The sequence below is a fragment of the Canis lupus genome, chromosome 31 (assembly GCF_011100685.1).
Source record: "Canis lupus familiaris isolate Mischka breed German Shepherd chromosome 31, alternate assembly UU_Cfam_GSD_1.0, whole genome shotgun sequence".
In the NCBI taxonomy this organism is placed as follows: domain Eukaryota; kingdom Metazoa; phylum Chordata; class Mammalia; order Carnivora; family Canidae; genus Canis; species Canis lupus.
The window spans coordinates 19,153,244-19,171,614 of NC_049252.1; the positions used below are offsets into that span (position 1 = coordinate 19,153,244).

The 18,371-nt window shown below is 34.0% G+C and overlaps 1 pseudogene; it reads right to left on the bottom strand.

Moving 5' to 3' along the window:
- Positions 1-5,734: 5,734 nt before the first annotated feature.
- On the bottom strand, positions 5,735-6,467 carry LOC100683211 (annotated as a pseudogene).
- Between the last annotated feature and the right edge of the window lie 11,904 nt (positions 6,468-18,371).

Genomic DNA, 18,371 nt, shown 5'->3' on the forward strand with positions numbered 1-18,371 from the left:
TATATACCTGAAACCTAGGTATGGGAGGAGAGGAGTAAAAAATTAGTGTTTTTATAATGTATTTGAACTCAAGTGACCACAACTTAATATAGACCATTATAACCACAAACCAAAAATCTAGTAATAGATATGCAAAAAATAGAGGGAAAGGTATTGAATTATGTCACTAAAGAAAGCCAGCAAACTGTGAGAGAAGAAAGCAAGGGAAGAAAATAATAGAGAGAACTACAAAAACTAAAACAAGTAACAAAATGGCAACAAGTACATATTTATCAATAATTAACTTGAATGTAAGTGGATTAGACCTTGAGATCAAAAGACAGAGGTGATGGAATGAATAAAAAGCAAGATGCATCTATTTTCTGCTTATAAAACACACATTTCAGACCTAAGACACATACAGATTAAAAGTGAAGGGATGAAAGAACATAATCATGCATTGGGAGTGAAAAGAAATCTAGAATAGCAATACCTATATCAAACAAAATATATGTAATTTTTAAAAATATATTATTTATTATTTTAATTAATTTAGAGAGTTTGAGTGGGAGGAGGGGGGAAAAAGAGAGGGAGAGAGAGAATCTCATGCACTCAATCTCAAGTACAGAGCCAGATGCAGGACCCAATTTCATGACCCTGATATCATGACCTGAGTTGAAATCAAGAGTGATCTGACTGAGCCACACAGGTACCCCAAAATAGAGTTTAAAACAAAGGCCATAACAAGAGATAAAGAAAGACACTACCTAATCATAAAGGGAAGAATCCAACAAGAGAATACAACAATTATAAGTATTTATGCATTCCAAATTGGAAGCACCCAAATTATGTAAAGCATCTATTAACCAACATAAAGGAAGTAATTGATAGTAATACAGTAGAAATAGGAAACTTTAACACCCCAATTATATCAATGGATAGATCAATCAAACAGAAAAATCAACAATGAAACTTCAGCTTTGAATGACAGGTTGGACCAAATGGGTCTAATATATATTCAGAACTTTCCATCCAAAACAGCAGAATATACATTCTCTTCAAGTGTACATGGAACATACTCTAAGAGATCACATGAATATTATGAGATTCACATTTGGTAACAGGTCTAGATTTTTTTGCTCTATATGTCACTTCATATATACCTGGAAAATCATTTTTTAATGATTCATTTATTTGAGAGAGAGAGACAGAGGGAGAGAATCTTTCAAGCTGATTCCATGCAGAGTCTCAAGCAGGGCTGAATTCCAGGACCCATGAGATGATGTTCTGAGTAGAAACCAAGAGTCTGAAGTTCAACCCACCAAGTCACCAAGGAGCCCCAAAAAAACAATTAAAAAAAAAAAAAGAATGTCATGTTCTTATGGAAAGTAGTATGGAAGTTCCTCAAAAAATTAAAAATATAATTACCATATAACCCAGCAATTCTACTTCTAGATATATATCCAAAAGAATTAAAATCAGAATCTTAAAGAGATATATGGGCAACATATTTACTGCAGTATTCAATACAAGGAAACAACCTAAATATCCATCAATGGATGAATAAAGAAAATATGGTATTTATATACAATGGTATGTTATTCAGCCTTAAAAAGAGAAAGAAATCCTGCCATTTGGAAGAACATGGATGAACCTGGGGGGTATTATGCAAAGAGAAATATGTCACATGCTTAAAAGAACAACTACATGATCCTGATTATACAAAGACTCCAAAATAGTCAAGTTATACAAGGAGAGAAGAGAAAGGTGGTTGCTAAGGATTGGGAAAAAAGAGGAAACAGAGAGGTATTAGTCAAAAGGTACAAAGTTTTAGCTATGCAAAGATGAATAATTGTAGAGATCTATATAACATGATGCCTACAGTTACCAATATTGTATTCTGAAAGTAACATTTACTAAGACAGTGAATTTATGGTGTGTTCTTATGATAAAAGAAAAAATAAGAAACAAAATGTAGAGAGTGAAAGGAAATGTTTAAAGGTCATGAACCTGTTTATGGTTTTGATTATGGTGAGTTTTATGTGTGAATCCTTCTCTCCAAACTAATCAGGTTGCATACATTAAATACGTACAGCTTTTTGAATGTCAAAAAATGTCCTTTCTGCAGAAAAACATTAAGTATCTTGCTGTAATGACTTGTGATTCAAATAAATGAGTATACAGTTATTAATGGTAACTCACCTTATTTCCAAGCCAACTGCCCTACTCTTTTCTAAGTATACTTTCTATGTATTGATTGTGCATATTTGCAGTAGAGAAAAAAAAGCATCTAACTCATTATTTCATTAATTTATTCAGCAGATATTTATTGAGTGCTTAGTATTTGCCCAGCATGTTCCATTGCTGAAAATAAAGCAGTAAAACAAGAAACCCAAAAACATTGCTGATATGAAACAAATTTTTAAATGAATATGAACAGACATTAAAAATAAATAATAAGGGCAGCTCAGCAGTTTAGCACTGCCTTCAGCCCAGGGAGTGATCCTGGAGATGAGGGATCGAGTCCCACGTCAGGCTCCCTGCATGGAGCCTACTTCTCCCTCTGCCTGTGTCTTGGCCTCTCTCTCTTTCCCTGTGTCTTTCATGAATAAATAAATAAAATCTTTAAAAATAATAATAATAAGTAATATGGCAGAAGGTGCCAAGTACTATTTTGATAAATAAAGTAGGGCAAATAGATCAGGTAGCCAAGTAGAAGAGTATTTGCAATTTTAAACAATAATTATACACGAAAATTTTCAGAGAAGCTGGCATTTGATCAAAGATGGAGAAAAAATTATGGAATAGGCCACATGCTCATCTGGAAAGAGAATCTCAGGCACAAGAAGAAAAATCACAAAATGCTTGCTGAGGTGTGGTGTTGTCCAAATATTACAGAAAGATTTTCAAAGGGAAGAGCAAAGGGAAGAGCGGTAGGAGATGAGATCAGACAAGAAGGATGAGTCCAAATAGTACAGGGCACTGTCATTTTGTTAGCACTGATTAAGATAGGAAGAAATGAAGAATTTACAACAGTTTAACAGGCTCATGCTGGCTGCTGTTTTGAGAAGAGATACAAGAAAACAAGAGTAGAAGAGGACAGACCAGCTAGCTATGAGTCTATTTCAATAGTCCAGGAAGGGAGATACTGTGTATCAGTGAATACCATGTTGCTAACTCATTTTTAGTCCTCAACTTTTTTTTAAAGATTGATTGATTGATGATTGATTGATTGATTACAGAGAACAAGAGAGAGAGAGAGAGAAAGAGAAAGAGAGCGAGCAGAGGGAGGAGCAGATGGACAATGGGAACGAGAGAAGCAGACTCCCTGCCTGCTGAGCAGGGAGCCCAACAGTGAGATCAATCCCACTACCTGAGATCATGACCTGAGCTGAAATCAAGAGTCGGAGGCTTAACCTTCTGAGCCACCCAGGCACCTAAATTCCCATCTTACTTTACCCCATTGATGTAGTTGATCATTCATTATTCCATGGAAATTTCAAATTTTTACTTCAACTCTAGGCTGCCACATTTACTTTGTTTCCTTCTTAGAAGTCTAGCACAGTGGTTCTTAATTTTGGGGTTGTTTTCTGTCCCTCCCTCTTCCCCTACATTCTTTATCTGATTCCCACTCACTTCCTAGACATCTAAAGAATTGTCTCTGGGTACAATCATTGGATCTCTTCTCCCTGCAAAGTCTCCCACTTCCCAGGTGATCTTATTCAATTTCATAGCCTTAAATAACATTGATAAGCAGAAGACACCTAAAATTTCATCATACTCCATGGATTCTGCTCTGAACAATGTTCCATCTTTCCAATTGCCTATTCAACCTGACACATGGGTGTTTCTTAGTTCTTTGCAGATTAATGCATTGCAAACTGCACTCCTGATATTTTTCCCAGAAACTCTTGTATTCTCACCTGTCTTGATGAATAACATTTCATGTTTTTTCATTATTTAAGTCAAATTTACTGGACTCATGCTTGATTCTTTTCTTTTTCTGACTCTACACTGGATTCTTCAGTAAATCCTATCTACTCTAATTCCAAAATACAACAGAATTCAATCACTTCTTCCCATGGCTATTATCTTAACACTGGTTTAGCCTCAATCATCTTGTACTTGTAATATGACAATAGTTTCCTAACTGATCTCCACTATATTCGCTCCTGTCCTCAATATTCAATTATCTATTTACACAGCAATCAGACAAATCACTTGAGATCTTAAGTTAGATGTTTTCAAAGTCCTTCAATGTCTTCCCTTCTTACCAGTAAATAAAGCAACTCTCTAACAAACAAACAAAAAATGATAGTGACTATTGTTGCAAATTAATTGATTTCAAGGCCTGAGACGTAAATGTCCATCCCCTAGGATTGATTAGCTACAACAGTGATCCTAGTTGTTCCCCACAGATCTGTGGAATTCTTAATAAGAGGGAAGAGACTTAAAAAAAAGAAAAGTATAAATCTATAGGTCTGTAAGGTCTTGCCATAATAAGAGAAAAAAAAAGAAAGGCAGAAATTTTAGCATTTTTGTCATGACCCTGTCTCTGCTTTTAAGGCAAAAAATATAAATATAATGAAATAGAGTCAGTATCTCACATTTCTAATGGATTCTCCCACTAAAGTTTCTCCATATCTCCCTGGCCCTCATAGAACACTCTAGTATTCTCCATTCTCATCTATTAATATAGATTACTTTTTATTTTGAATACAGCCATATTTATTCAAACTAAAAAAAAAAGCAATAGTCAAACTATTTTAATAAACTTTTGACAAGTTATTTTTTGAACAGTTTCAATATAATTTTATTAAAAAAATTAAAAAAAAAAAAAAAACAAAAAAACAAGTAGGGATCCCTGGGTGGCGCAGCGGTTTAGCGCCTGCCTTTGGCCCAGGGCACGATCCTGGAGACCCCGGATCGAATCCCACGTCGGGCTCCCGGTGCATGGAGCCTGCTTCTCCCTCTGCCTGTGTCTCTGCCTCTCTCTCTCTCACTGTGTGCTTATCATAAATAAATAAAAAATTTAAAAAAAAAAATCACATTTACAGGATCCAAAGGGCTCTCTTAGAAAATTCTAAAGTATATATCATAAGATTTCAACAGTAAGACCCAACATATTCTCATTATAGCACAGCGCTTAAAAAGTCAAGAATAATACTGAGAAACAAGTGCAGTTCTATCAAGAACTAGAAATGAACTCTTCATGCATAGTGTCACTTAAAGCAAAGTTCCATGGAAGTAGAATATACTTCTATGGATATGAATTTCAGTGGCAAACATCATTGGCTTCCAAACAACTGACACTAAGAGAATTTCCAATCAACAACAAGCACAGTGTCTTTCATCCAATATAAAGCTATGATATTCTATAAAGAGACCCTGAGGGGATCCCTGGGTGGCGCAGCGGTTTAGCGCCTGCCTTTGGCCCAGGGCGCGATCCTGGAGACCCGGGATCGAATCCCACGTCGGGCTCCCGGTGCATGGAGCCTGCTTCTCCCTCTGCCTGTGTCTCTGCCTCTCTCTCTCTCTCTCTCTCTCTCTCTGTGACTATCATAAATAAATAAAAATTAAAAAAAAAGAGACCCTGAATCCTTAAGTACATGTAATATGATTTTATGCTGTGACACTAGTACAAAACACATCAACTCTATTGCATAGATTCTGACACATTATAACAACTTGAATACTAAAGATGGCCTTTTTCTAGATCAGAAAATGCTGAGTTTTCCAGTGCAGTATACGCTGGTCATTGCTGATCTAGTGAAATTCTACTAGCTTGAGAAGTATTGTAGGATTCACAAATATTACATTGCATGCCTAATATATGGAACTGGACTGTAGATCTCCCATTGCCATCATTGCAGAGAATATCCACAGTCATGTTCTGGTATTCTGATGGCATAGGAGTCTGTGCTACCTCATCATCCAGCTGTCTCCAGTATCTAGTCATATATAAAGCAGAATGCATACACAAGGGACATCTGTAGCCTTCTTTCAACATTTCTTCATAACATGTTCTATGTAAAAGATGTCCACATGGCAAGACATGAGCAACAACATGGGATGTATGAATGTCCTTGTGCTTTCCTTGGAGATTCATACCTAGGCATAAATTACATTTCAAACAATGGAAAAAATCTTCCTTTGGACCAATCCTACAAATTCCACAGTTTCACAATGATACTGCTTCTTGTCTTGGTCAAAGAGATGGCATATACTGCAATAATATTCCCCAAACAATGTGCTACATTCTTCACAGGTCTGTTGGGCATGTTGAATTTTTTCACAGTTTATGCACTGCACTTCCTTTACTTTAAAGCCATCTAGCTGATGATCTTCATTGTTATCATGACACAACCGGCAAGTATACAGTTTGTCACAGCAAGGTGCCTTCAGGAGACATCCTCTGTCATAGTGCTCGCAGCCCCGCCACCCTTGCTTTTGGCCAGGGCGCCATCTTCCTGCACCGAAGCTGTCATCTTCTCCCTTGAAAGATGAAATATATTTTGACCATACCACAGAAATGGCCTCTTTCTTTATAAGTGTTAGGTTGAAAAATATCAGGTGTACCAGAGAACTGGAATTGATACTACTTCTTTGCATCATTTGGAGAAGTTCAGGAAAAATTTAATGTCAACAAGATGATATTTTAGATGAGGTTAATGTTCTAATATTCAAATAATTAAGATAAAGAATACCTGCTTATATTTGTTAGCAAATATATTGTTAAAAATATCTGATTCCTGGAGCATCTGGGGGCTCAGTCAGTTCAGGATCTGACTCTTGATTTCAGCTCAGGTCATGATCTCAGGGTTGTGAAATCAAATTCTGAGTCCTGCTCCATGATAGGCATAGAGCCTGCTAAGCATTCTCTCTCCTTTTTCCTCTGCCTCCCTCCTCTCACCCCACCCCCCAATTATTTGCACATTCTCTCTGTCTCTCAAAAAAACAAAAACAAAAAACAAAACAAAAAAACCTGATTCCTTTCATTCTATGAAGTTAACATAAGCAAACATTTTATAATCATCCTAATCCTAGATAAAATAAGCTTCTCATGATCAACTACATAATTACATTATATCTGTGAGCAGTGTGAAGTCATGAGTCACAACACAAATGTCACCAAAATAAGCACATCTAACAAACTTTCCATAGCAATCTATCTCTCATCTGTTGTACATTTTTAAATATACACATTTACTATGCATCCAAGAATGTTAGTATAGGGACATGTATTCCTTGAGATTAATGTATAAAACTAATTGTGGTTTCCAGTAGCTTTGATTGTGAATTAATTCGTAATAAAAGAAGTCAAAGTAAGCACATTATATTTCTCTTTCATTGCACAATGGATTAATTACCTTTGCACTGCATCCTATTTATTACAGCATTAGAATAGAAGAAACATTTTGAGAGAAATTAAAAGTGTTCTAATGAAGGCAATCATGTCGGTATTTAATTTCTCTAGGGGGGGGGAAAGTAGAATCCAAATAAAACAATGATCCATCTCCTTAAATATCTTTAATATAGTGTATCTTGATTACTGAGGCTTGTAGACTTGTTCATGTTTAATTAAGGCAGACTGAGCAGAAGCTCCTTTTTTAAGAAGATGGCCTTTCTTTTTTTCATTTTTAAACTACTCTGCTCCACATTATTTTTAATAAAAACTGGGATAATTAAGATCAATGTGTTTTTGAGTCCTTAAGTACTTTAATATAAAATATTTCAACAGCCCTAAAGGCAAGGCTATGTCTCCACCAATTGTCAGGTTATCTTCTTTTAGAAATGCTCCAAATAGAAATTTCTTTATGAAATTAAATTGAGGAATATGTTGGCATACAATTTAAAACACCCTGAAAGATTACATTTTCCCAAGTTAATAATAAAAACATATACATATATAAACTTATAAATTTAAATATAGCTATTTTTAAACTTTAAATTTTATAATATGTCATCTATTTATATTTATAATATGAATATCAATGTTCATTATTCATGTGTATAAATTTAAAATTTTTATATTTTATTTATTTATTTATAATATTTATTACACAAGTGATATAAATATTAATAGAATTTAAATTTATAGTTTTTAAAATGTATACCTATATCAAAATTTTTATATATTTATATATGTATATTTCTGTTAAACTAGAAAGCAATATTTTTTATCACATTTAGTATATATTATGTAGAAATGTATAATTTCTAAGTGAATATTTATTTTTATTTTTATTTAGTATGCTGAATTCTTTTGTTACAAAGCCTAATATTCTTTTGGATAAAGATTATAACTAGAATAGCATTCTTACAAACACTCCCACATTTTTTTGAGTCAACAATTAGTTATTTCATAATATATAGTTATTAGTTATTTCCTACTATACAGAATAATGACATGAGTTATTTAACATCAGCATAAAATAATAAAAATTCAGTTAAAATAATTATAAACTTAGGTGATATCAGGACACTAAATAAGTATTAAACTGTGTAATGTTGTAGTGCAAATAATGCTAGCTTACTTTGTATTTTAATATTACATCTTTAATCATAGCTGATAAAAATTGTTCATGACAACTCATATTTTAAATATTCTAATTTATGTCATTCACTTACAGCAGTTTATTGGAAGAGAGACATTTAGCCACTATATATTTATTTTTCAGATTTTTTATATCAGTATATTTTTGCTGAAAATATGATATCTAATAGGAATAACTTGCAGTTAAGGTATTTATTATCTCTCTTATTTGGGCCACCACATATAGCTGCCAAAAGGAAATGTTGAACCTTGTACAGTACCAGGAACACATTCCCATCTTGGTCGACAGTAGTCACATATGGACATTCTAAGAATATACCTTCTAGGTTTGGTCAGTGCCAAGCTGCACAAATAGAGAAATCTTACCTAGCAATTTGGAAGGAGACAGGGGCAACTTTCAACTCCTCAGTAACAATTGATCAGAGAAAGGGAATCTGACTACCAAAGTAAATCTTTTCTTACCAAGACAGTGCCACAGTGGGACAACACTGACCATTTTTAGCTCTTGTGCTGTGTTCCACAGAGACAGCAAGAGGACATTTATCAGGTCTGAACTGGGTCTTCTGCCAGTAAGGCAGAATGAATGACACTCTCATTGATATTATCTATTGTGCTAACAGATCGTTATCATAGAAACCTTAGGCTTCTCTTATTAGAAAAAGAGAGAGAGAAAGAGAGAGAGAAAGAGAAGGAAGACTTGAAGAACAGGAAAAACAAAATGTTCATTATATTCCATCCTTCAATGGTCCAACATCCCTACACCATTCTTGACATTTGTTTATTTTAAAATTCAGAAGACAGGGATCCCTCGGTGGCTCAGTTGGTTAAGCATCTGCCTTTGGCTCAGGTCAAGATCCCAGGGCTCCTTGCTCAGTGGAGAGTCTGCTTCTCCCTCTCTCTCTCTGGCTCTCCTCACCACCACCACGCCTGCTCATGTATGCTCTCTCTCTCCAAATAAATAAATGAAATCTTTTAAAATTAAATAAAATACAATTCTGCAAGACAAACACAATGTGTGCTTATCTGAATCCACATGTAGCTCCTACCCACAGAGATATAATCCCATATGTTCTATTTAGTGGATTTCGAGGATATATGAAGTGTGATTTTCTTCCCTCAACTAATTTCTTTTTAATTTTATTTAGGTAAACTAAATGGAAAAAGTACTCATACATAGGGACCCCTATATAATATGGTGGAGGGTGAAAATTCATGCACATGCTGAGAAATATTTTCCATTTAAGTTTAGGAATTTTTGTTCCTTCTATCACTTAGATAGTCCAAAACAAGGGATAAGACATATAAATGTACGTTCACACCAAGAGTTAAAACATGTTCTTTGGATTTCCTAGTTAGAAAATGACATTCCTATGTGAGTACATAATTTCTAGACACATAGAAGTTCTATTTAATGAATGTTATGCTGTATGTGTTTGCATTTATTTACAAAACCTGGCATTTCCCTATACATGTGTTTTTCTTAGTATGGATGTGGGAGCAGGGTTAGCTGAGGACAAAGCACAGCTGATCTCCCATGAACAACCCCCACCAAGGGTGGGATATGTGTGACATTCCTCAGGCTTCCAGTTGTCTTAATGTTAATGACTTTTTAGAAGGAAAAACAATCTTTAACTTGACAATGGCAAGGCCTCCTATCTAGTAGGTCCTCCTTAACATATGAAAGACTTTTTGGAATCTCCCCTTTCCTTACCTCCCCCAACTCTTCAGGTGTATAATCAGCCATCCCTCACAGGCCCTAGGCAGCTGCTCTTCCTGCCCACAGGTTCTGTCCCTGTGCTTTAATAAAACCATCATTTTTGTACCAAAGACGTCTCAAGAATTCTTTCTTGGTCGTCACTCCAGACCTCTCCTATTCCAAAACTTCATCAGTAGTACCCCACAATGAATTTTTATTTCAAGTATCCTGTATAACATTTGTCTAGTCTTGAAATGGATTCATTGTTGGTCTTCTTTTAAGGATTGGTTCACTAATTTGGCACAGGACCTTTAAGAATTCCAGGAGTAAAATTATACCTCTCAATATGGAAAAGTCAAAGATAAATCCTCCATAGCCTAGAACAGCAATTTAAATCTGAGTTTAAACCACTAGATATTGCTCATTCACATGTGGACCGGTGAACAAGCAATTGATGTAAGTGAGAAAGGTTAAATTGGCATCTCTTGTTAACAACTGTGCCTTTTGGAACCAGATTTCCTGAGTTAGAATCCTCCCTGGCATTATCACTTGCAAGCAGTGTAACCTTAGGTTGATTAGTTAATTTAATTTAACCCACCAGAGACTTATCTCTAAAATCAGGATACAATAACACCTATGTTATGAGTTAAATTATTTCATTCATGTAATGTTATTAAATGTGATATAATTAAAACAATTCTCCCACTGAAAATTCTTAATATTTATTAGCTATTTTTATTACCTCTTAAGAGGGCTTATTCTAAATATACCTAGTTCTGGAAATTTTATTTCCTTGCTAAGTTATTAAGGAACTTAACAATGACAATAGCAAATACAAGTTAAGTGCTCTGGAACTAGATTGTGTGGGATCTGCTACTTACCATCCATGTGATCTTACATCGGTTACTCAATCTCTCTAGCTTTGGATTTCTTTTACATAAAATAGAGTAAATAATGGTGAATGCTTAAGTCACAGAGTTGTATGAGGTATTAGCAATATATTTAAAGCATTTGGAGAGGAGTTTAGAATATACATTTATTCATACTACAATACTATGTTTTTAGTGGAGAATATATCTTTTTAAAAGTTTTAAATAATTTATTGGCATTGTCAGAAAGTAATGTGGATGTATGTGTGTATATAGAGAGATATATACTTTTCATGAATTTTAAATTGTTTTTCACCTCAGAGAAAAAAATATCACCTGGAAATGTTTGTTGTCTTCTTTCAAAAAAAAAAAAAATAAATAAAAGGAAAGAAAAGAAAAATGACATGCCTATTTATAAAACTTTGACCTAACCTTGATTTTGGACTATGTTTTACAGAAGAATGGCAAGATTAAAACAATCAATTAATCTTTAAAAACATGACAACTTCAGGGGAAAATATCTCTAAACAAAAGTTCTGGATAAACAGATTATGCAGTAGAAAAATACTTATTAAAAATTAAAATCTTCTAGCATAAACTATGGTAATATATAAAAGCACATGAGTTCCCAGCACAAAAATAAAAATGAAAAATATGGTTAAAATAAAAGTTATTAAAATTTCTTTCTCCAGAGACATGCAACAAAATAGTATTCAGAAGCAAGGAAGATGGGAATGGCTGAAAACAAATAGCCAGCAATTTGCATGAAAAAGGTCAATAGTGAGGAGCCACAGTGGAGAAAATAAAAGAAACATTATAAAGGTGTGCATTTTAAATAAAGAACACATTTAAATGCCATCTTGAGAAATAATTGAAAATCAATGCTATAACAAATTTTGGAAAGGCAATAATAGTACATAGCATGCATGCCTATTAATATTTTCTTTATACTGACCATTTAAGTGGGCAGAAGTGTGTTTGAATAGTCTTTCACTTTCTTCATCCTGACTGAGCTCCACTCTATTTAGCTGAGTGCTGATTATCACCCCTTAAGAAATTCGTTACTCATTGCATTATTTTTTTTCTCCTTCTTTCATGTGCGAGCTAACTTGAGTTATTCTACAGAGAATAGTGCAAACATAAGATAACACACATTTTCATCTCACTCTATGGCCCTGAGAATTGTCAAGCATGGTAGTAATTTCCATTTTGGTCCTGTTAAAATGTGAATAATTTCCAGTCATTATTTATTGAAAAGAAAAAGGCATTAGGAAATGGACATGTGAAGCATACAAAGGTGTTTTCGGCAATTCTTGGCAACTCAGACTTAGGTTCTGAGTATCTAACAAGCTATTTTTTTTCTCTTATTCAGATCTTTTTCAAATTTTTGTTTTATGTTTATCCCAAGCCTAGGTTGCAAAAATTGATGGAGAAAAGATATTGTGTTTATTATCGATAACTATACCAAATACTTCTGATATTGTGAAGTGTATAATTAAAATATTACAGATTTGATTGTTTTACTCATGTAATACCAGATTTCTAAAATGAGTCTTACCGTTAACTTTAATTCATATTTATACTTTATTTGCTCACATTTATGAAACCAACTTTAACTAGTATTGTATTTTTTTAAGAAATGGGAGATTTTTCCATTTCTTGTTTGGATCATATTCATAATTAACTTCATTTAGATTATATACTTACTGTACATTTACTTTATAAAAGGGAAAATAATAAAAATGAACATAATTCCACATCTTAGCAATAACCATCTGTAGTATTTTTGTTTTTCCAACATTGAAGACAGTTATAAAAGGGGTTCCTGGCTTCCTTAGTTGGTGGAACATGTGACTCCTGATCTGGGCATTGGGAGTTTAGGCCCATGTTGTGTGAGAGGAAGCAAACTTATTTTAAAAATGTTATAAAACTGTTTTCTGCATTTTGAACTAAAAATTGTTAAACAGTATACTTTCTTTTTAATACAGAAATTTCTGTAGCATCATTTTCATCAATAGAAATTGTATATTAGTTGTTCAGACTGAGTCAAAAACTGTCCCCAGCCATGACTTGTGTTACGATATTTAATCTTCATAGCTACTTTATGGGATAGTTGTGCATGATTAGTATCACCATTGATTGCCTTTTACTGACAAAGACACAGTCACAGACACATTACAAACTTGGCCCTAGATCTAAACAATCTGAATATTATATCATCACAGAATATTAATATTTTCTTTATGTTTTTTAAATACAATAAGATAAATATATTATAATTTTAATAGTTTGCATCCTTGAATTACACATGAGGTAATCTCTTAATGTAGTTTCACTGGTAAATTTAATTGTTCTTATTGTTCTATGAATATATTTGCAAGTTTTCAAAATTATCTGTGTAGGCTTGACTCTGTGTTTCTTGTATATCTGAGTTCCCCATCCCATCTTAAGTACAAGAACATAGTCTCTCACTGACTGTGCTTTCTTTCCAGAGACGAGTTTCAATTAATTTACTTAAAAAATGCATAAATAACAAACATATCTATGACTGGAATATAATGGACTATTAGCTTTAAAAAGGAAGGTGATTCAGAATTGCCTGGATGGCTCAATTGGTTAAGCATCTGACTGTTGACTTTGGCTCAGGTCATGATCTCAGGGTCTTCAGATCAAGCCCCACTTCTGGCTACATGCTCAGTAGGGAGTCTGCTTAAAGATTCTCTCCCTTTCCCCCTTCCTCCTCTCTAAAATAAATAAATTTCAAAAAAGAAAAGAAAGGAAGGAAATTCTGCTATTTGTGACAACACAGATAAACCTGAAGAACATTATGCTAAGTGAAATAAGTAAGATATGGAAAGACAAATTTTACTGCATGACCTGTTTTATGTGTGGAATCTAAAATAATCAAACTCATGGAAGCAAGAGAGTAGAATTTTATTTGTAAGGCCAAGGGGGTGGAGGAATGGGGATATGTTGGTCAAGGAAAAAAATTTTTTCAGTTATGTAGCATGAATAAATTCTGAAGATCAAATATACATATAATATGATGATTATAATTGACAATATGTATGCTCTACTTGAGATTTATAAGAGGCTGTAGATCTTAAGCATTCTCAGCACAACAAAAGGAAGAGAAAGAAGAAGAAATGTTAATTATGTAAGGTAATAGATACGTTAATTAGCTTGATTATGGTGATCATTTCACAATGTATGTTTATACAAAAACATCAAGTACTATATGTAACTATAAACTATTTTAAGTTTATAATTATATTTCATTAAAGCTGAAAAAAAGAAGAAAAATACAAGTTTATAAGACCATCTGTAGCCAGCCTTCCTCTATGATATTTTATAAATACTCATGTATATCTTAAGAAACAAGAAAAGACAGACAAATATGAAGGAAAAATATAAAAGAGATGAAAATATGAGTGACCTAAATAAATGAGTGGAAATTACATAGGTTTAGAAATGATAACTCAGGGCACCTAAGTGACTCAGCTAGTTCACGGTATGAATCATAATTTTGGCTTAAGTCATGACCTCAGGGTCAGGAGATGGGAGTCCTGTGTCAGTCTTCAGGCATAAGTCTCTGTACTGGGTGTGGAGCCTACTTAATATTCTCTCTCCCTCTTACTCCCCCTCTGCCCCTCCCCTTCTCTCTCTCTCTCTCTGTATATATATATACAGAGAGAGAGAGAGAGAGAGAGAGAGAAAGAAAAGAAAAAAAAAGAAATGACAATTCAGTGTTATAAAATTATCAATTCCCTTTAAACTATTTTGGAATGTAAAGCAATTGACATTTTTAAAATAAGCAAGTCATATTTTGAGGGAGGAAGTAGTTAACAAGTTAAATCTAAAGTCCATCTGATAAAGTAAGTCAGTGATTAATAAATACAAAAAAAAACCATGAAATTTCAGAGAAAGATTAATAAGAAGGTATACTCCTAGTACAAAATAAAAGACTACAGTAATTCAAACCTTAAAAACTAAGGAATAGATGAATCAATAGAAATAATTAAAAGATCAAAAACAAATACAAACACATGGGATGATTATTTTTAGATAGAGATGAAATTGATTCTAGTAGCGGTAAGTTTTACTATTCAATAAATGATGTTGGGAAAGTTATCAGTTATTTGGAAACAATAATAATAATGATGTTTTATTGCAATTTTATTAGAATTCTAGATTATGCTCATATGTACTCCAATTTAGGCATAATTATCTTTATAAATTTGGTTTTACTTTATTTTTTAAGGTTATTTATTTGAAAGGGAAGGAGAGAGCAGAGTGGGAGAGAGAGGGAGAGCATGAGCAGAGGGTGGGGCAGAGTGAGAGGGAAAAGCAGACTCACCACCAAGTAGGGAGTGCAACTGAGGGCTCAACCCCAGGATCCTGGGATCATGACCTGAGCTGAAGGCATACTCTGAAGTGACTGAGCCACCTGGGCATACCTATAAATTTGGTTTTAGAGGGTATTTCTAAGTATTCCACAAAATATAGAAATATGTATTTATCTACATAATAATCAAATATTTCTCTGGTTAAAAAAATAAGTAAACATTAAATGACATGCTTTAAAACATGTCATATAACACATCACATCTAATTAAATTAAAAATATAAATGGTTAGAAATCAACATAGTGGGGCATTTGGTTGGCTCAGTGGTTGAGTATCTGCCTTCAGCTCAGGATGTGATCCTCAGGTCCTGGGATTGAGTCCCACATCAGGCTCCCCACAGGATGCCTGCTTCTCCCTCTTCGTTTGTCTTTGCCTTTTCTCTCTATATGTTTTTGATGAATAAATAAATAAAATCTTTAAAGAAAAAAAATCAACATAGTAAAAAGGAATAAAGACCTCTACATGGGACTCCTGGTTGGCTCAGCAGTTGGGCGTCTGCCTTTGGCTCCAGGCATGATCCTGGAGTGCTGGGATTGAGTCCCATATTGGGCTCCCTGCATGGAGCCTACTTCTCCCTCTGCCTATGTCTCTGCCTCTCTCTCTCTCGCTCTGTATCTTTCATGAATAAATAAAATCTTTAAAAAGAAAAGATCTCTACAAAAAAGAAGGCAAACAATGAACTGATACTTCATACAAAATAAATACAAATATCCTATATATGAATATATGGACACTGCTTATTAAGAATGTAAATTAATTCATGAACAGACACCGGGATTCATTTATCATATTGCTACACTATAAGTGTTTTATCAATATCTAGTATAGACAAAATATGCAGAAAGAAGCACTTTTTGTACCTTGTAAGGTGGTGTAAATTGATTTGAGAAGCCCTGGTTGCCCAGAGAGAGGATACTCCAGTAATAGCCTTGAGTGTAAGAGCCCCAGCGAGGTAAGGGTATCTGTGCTGAAGAGAGAGGCCTGATGTGGAAAGTAGGTACTGCTGACTTATCAAGGATCTTAGATCTCAAGAAGGGAAGGGATGGGTTATTTCTTTAAGCATCCCATCTTGGGAAGAAGTAGGCACCAGTCTCTGTTCAAAATCTTTTCTCAAATTCAGGGGTCACATATCAAGATCTCCCAAAAATGATAGTCCCTTAGATTGTCAAGTTCATTAGAAGACTAACCAGGAAAAAGATATTAGTGTCATCTTCTTAAACATGCTTATGTTTATGTGACACTCTTAGAACTAGCTTCCCTTTGGCTGAACAAGTAAAGGAAGCAACATACATCCCTCTATTTTATGGGTCTGAAGAACCACGTCAGTTTTCTCCAAAAAAAGAAAAAAAAAAGACCCCCTGATTCAAAGTTTTCTCTTCTTTTTCTTTGGTCACTTTATATATTTTGGGAAGAAGGGTACTGATGCAGTACTTGGTGGAAAATTATTTCCATTCTTCAGTAAACCTCTGGTTAATATCTGCCCCAAGAATTTGTGGTTCTCTTTAGGATGTATAGCACTTGACAACAGCTTTCTTCAGCTTTGGTCCCTAGTTAATGATACTGTTTCAACTTCCTCAAATCCAGAGTAATAGGAAAATGCTTACTTAATATCTTATTATTTACAGATACATTTGGAGTCTGTAAGATAAATAACATGAAATGAGCAAATTTAAAGGAAGGAGGATTATATCTTTGTCTTCAATCTATAGTCATATATAAATTTTTTACTTCCATTTATATATATATATTTATTTCAATTTACAAAAAATGACGTATTCCATGTATAATTTTAGAAATGGGACCGGGGTATACAGAGGAAACAATATCCGATTGTATGTCAAGTTTTTTTGGTATTTTTAAAGTAATCTCTCTCTTTACCACTAATCTGCTTCCTTTTGAGTTTTTTTTTTTTTTTTTTTTTTTCTGAAGTATTAGAAATCTTAGCAAGGACAACATTTTTTATGGAAACACTAGGGAAGAAAAGAATCTGTATTTGAGTGAAATACAGATTATACAGTAAAAATAGGACCTTCCAAAATGAGAACTGTCAACTTTGCTTGTATCAAATATATTTGTTCACTGGCTTGCCTGTACTAACGTGGGAACATTTGCTTTCCCAACCTCTCCATGCTCCTTAATCCCTGCCTTGTTTGTTCCTACATTTGCTGTTGGCATGCCACTAGATTATCCTAAAACGTTTTCTAACCAGACATTTGCTTGATGACCCCCTGCCATTTCACACTTTGTATGAGTGGACCCTGCCAGGAAACTGAATGAACCAAATCTTAAGGGAGCACTTTAATTCATGACTAAAGCCACTCTGCATATCAAAAATTCTGTTCCCACTGGGAGGAAACATTTTCTTCATCAGTTACATTTCCCTGTAATTGGTTGCAATGGTTTAAGAATAAAATACAGTAGAGTGAAAGTGGCAGAATAATTTTCTCCTCCTGTTTCCATTTTGACTCTGGCAAGAGTACCTGTGATATACACTAAATCACACACCCTGCTATATGCATATCAGTTAAAAAATGTAAAGAATTGAAGATTACCTAGGCATTGGCAAAGTGTACCAAAATTGTGTTCCAGAATTGGGTGCATTTGTTGTTTTGCTTGTGGGACACTGGAGTGGAAATATAGGAACTGTGTGACTTTGTAAGAAATAAGGAAAAATAGATACAGATTTCAAATAATCATAAGGATAACAACTAAGAAGATGACTACAAAATAAACTTGCCTTGAAAATTAAGTCTCTTTGTATCTGTCATTTGAAATGCACACAGTAACACATTTAGGATGAACAGGATTAGAAAGATGGAGAAAAATACTGATTGTCCAAAAAAATCTCTTTTTGGTTAAATAGA